Here is a 4,153-nt window from a genome sequence, read left to right on the forward strand (position 1 = left end):
ATATATATATATATATATATACTTTATTAATAAAGCTGCAAAGGCAATACAAACTATCACTCGAATTTCACATTTCCTTTCGCCGGGCATTTTGTTTGAGAAAACCAAAACTGTCCGACGAACGGGAACATGGAACTCTGAGTAACGGTTTTGTGATGTCTTTGCTGGTTTCTTTATAACGCATATTACTCTACCTCCGGTACTGTAGTACTATTTTTCCACCTTGTTTCACATTTATGCACACACATACACACACTCACCCATATATATATATATATATTTTTTTTTAGTGTTCGTGCGTTTGTGAACGTGTGCTTCATGCACACACTTACAGACAAAGCGTGTACGCTTGTGGGCATATTTTTTGGTGTGTGTATAATTGCCGGATATTCACTGGTGTATTTAAATTATTGACTGAAACGGAAATCAGAAAATTGTGGTGTATGATAAGATCTATCCCGCTTTGGAGTTTGAACGGCAATAAAATAGACTGGCATACACGCACACATACGCACACACACATAGTTAGTGAGAGAGGAAATAGAATAAAAAGACATGGAAGAGATTGAAAAAGTTAAAAATATTAAACCAAACTAAGCGTAACGTAAATAATTGACAGCAAATCCTGAAGAAATTGAAGCAATGAGAATAAGTAAGAGTGAAAATGTTAAAATGAGAATAGATAAAGAAATAAAACTTAACTGGAAATTGAGCATTGATATAATAAATGGTTTTCTGAAAAACGCAACTTAATGAATGAAAAATATATGAGTTGGAAATATGGGGGAACAAGAAAGAAAGGGGAGATATATGTAATGAGTCGTATAGCTATTGAATTGAAAATAAATAAATTGTAAAGAAATACATTTTAAAAAAATATAGACAAAGTGAGAGTTATAGAAAGATAGAAAGTTAAAGAAAATGTGAGAGCGTATGATAGAAAGAGAATATGAGGGAGATACGAATAGAAGTGGTGTGAAAAAGAAAATGAGGGAGAGAGTGAGAGGGAGGCAATAGTAAATGATCAGACATACAATATAGTGAACAAGAGATATATCTCGGGAATAGGAGAAGAGATTCGATTATAATGAGAACGAAAATCGAAATCAATAAAGGAAGCTATGCTGCCAGAGAATAGATTCGTTAGAGGTTTGACGAAATGGTTGGAAACAATAAAACATATTGGCTTCCAGCACGATAGATCGGCTCCATGGGAAGGAGCAGAACACTCATTCTATGCATGTATGAGTTATGGAGGGGGTTTTTACTCACAAACGCGTGCACGTACATGCATGCGTGTGCGTTTGTGTGTGTGAGTGTCTGAAACGGGAGTTTTCGTCTAGGTATTGATCTGTATACACATACATAGGTATATATACGTATGTGCATGTATTTAAATGTGAATGCATGTATGTACAAATGCTTATATGCTTCCCATCTTGTAGACAAAATGTTTCTTATCAGAGATACTATCACTTCATTGTGCGTTGACAGTCTTCCTTTGTGCAAGCTAACATTGTCATTAATAGGTCTAAATGCGTGGCCGTATCCTCGAAAAAAGATATCTTCCGCCCACACAAAATTCGTTCATTGCGTTATTGATATATTTGCTAAGGTGTCCAACAATATCCATTCCTTCGTAGATAATTTCTCTTCCACATTCCTAAGCTTCCTGTATATAAATTTCTTCTTCGGGCAAACTGCTCAGCAGCAATCTTTAAATCCATCCTTACATAAAGGATTCAAAAATTCAGTTTCTACATTTATGATGCATACAAACATACACATCACCCTAACGATAGATGACTAATGGAAAGGCAGGTCAAATAACTACTAATGCTTGGGCTGTCAAACCATCAAACACTTAGTTAGTCGGAGGCTAAGAACAGCAACCATAGCGTTTTAAAGGTTCTCTGCGAGATTTGAGTGAGAGAAGGAGAAAGAGAGACAGACAAAGTCAGAGACAGAGGGACAGAAAGAGCGAGAGTGTGAGAGAGATGAGGAATCCTTGGTATATGACATATTCTCTGATCAAATATTAGACCCATAACTGTGGAAAACGACTTGGATATACTTGATTAAAATGTGGAATATTATTACAGTAATTTACTCTTTTTTTAGTAAAGGTATGTGTAGATGTAGTATGACCAAGAGAGTAATTATTGTGCTATGGTGATGCACATATAAGTGATATATTTCCTTATATGCACAACAATTCAGTAAATTATAAATATTAGGGTGCAAAATCACCTGGGTATCTAAGTTTAAGTTATATTACTAGGAGAAAGTGCAACTACATATAGAAACTCAATTCTTGATTCATTCTGAGTTACATTAAAATGGACAGCGTCAATAGAAATCGTTGCATTCAATACTGCATCTATCCAACCGTCTGAATAACGTACTATGAAAATCATTGCTAGTGTCTATTTCACACTATGAAACAGTAATAAATTCAATTCATTCTCGAAGCATCACATCACAAAAGGTATGAGTAATATTCAAGAAGGATTTATAAATAACCGATAGCTGCTTCCGGTGCAAGTTAATCAAATGCTTGGTCAGTGAGAGTCAACAAAGGATTCAGGAAAATTCAAATATTATTCAATTCGATAGCTCCATTCAATATGATCACTTTATGCTTAACCATGTACTAATTTGTTTGCATTCATTTATTATTATTTTGTTTTTGTTATCTATTTTCACCGTTTCATAATTTCATTTTCTACTCTAAAATGTTTACATTTGTGATCAATTGATGATATCTTGTATCATGCACCTACGGATCATCGATATATAGAATTTGCACCACATAAGTGGGTATACAAACACACCACCCATACCGGTTACAACTAAATTGGCATAAATACGAATATATATATATATATATATATATATATATATATATATATATATATATAGGCATATATATGTGTACGTATATATGTATATGTATACACACTCACACACACGCACATATATATGCCGGCGTGTGAGTCTCTGTGTGTTGCTGATGTGTGTCTATGTGAGTGTGTATGCACTTGTGTATACGCTTGATCGCATTTACAAATGCCTATTATCATAACGATACGCATATAAGCTGCAGTACTGAAGAGTTATATGGATTTTCATATTTATTGTCATCTCGCTCTCTAAAGTATAGAAACAAAAGAAACGTTAACATTTTAAAAGGAACTATGATACGTGCAGTGAAGAACTGATTAGCATAAAACTGTAACTTATGATTCGAGTGCCAGAAGAGGTGTATGTTTGTGCTTACGCTTCGTATGTATGATGTATGTATGTGTGTATACGAGTAGTTTCACATATGCATAAATATGTATTATGCATGCACACCGAATATTTTGTTATTTACCTTGAGTGGACCTCTTACATGAGCACATGGTGCATAAAAGTACTCATATTTATATCGTTGGCAGATGAAAACCATCTGCTATGGGGGTTGAGATTGAGAGATGACGTGATTTCCAGCTGCCTGGTCTCTTCTATGGGAGATATCCGCTTCGTAATACCCAGCAGGGTTACATGAAAATAATTAACAGTAACAGAAATATTTAACACCAAAAGACAGACCTTGTGTCCAACAAAGCGGGAATGTTTCCGTAGACCACTGAATACGGTCTTATTTATATTGAAAGGACCTCTCATACAGACAATACTGTTTCTTTCGGTATGTTGTAAAATGACGGATGCATATTTGCAATTCAGAGCCTGAAAAACATTAAAATTATATATATCATTGACAGTGAGATTCGGCTGTTATAGCTCTCCCGGACATCTGCCACTGAGGGGAATAGGCAGGTCGAAATCATGCGGTCTGTCAGTTCTCGTGCCCGTAGCACTCTGCGTCCATATGAGATGTCCTCTCATGGTAAATAACGCAGTATTCGTTGTTCTATCAAAACATCTATATTGACCTGGACATAAAAATAAGGTTTGCACGCGCGCGAACACACACACGCACACACACACACATGTATGTTTGTATGTATGTAGGTACGGGTGTGTGCGTGTGCGTATATGCATATATATGTGTGTGTGTGTGTGTGTATGTATATGCACATATATATGTGTGTGTGTGTGCGTGTGTGTATATGCATATATATATATGCATACATATATATGTATGCAT

Source organism: Octopus bimaculoides, chromosome 4, assembly GCF_001194135.2.
Source record: "Octopus bimaculoides isolate UCB-OBI-ISO-001 chromosome 4, ASM119413v2, whole genome shotgun sequence".
Taxonomy (NCBI): domain Eukaryota; kingdom Metazoa; phylum Mollusca; class Cephalopoda; order Octopoda; family Octopodidae; genus Octopus; species Octopus bimaculoides.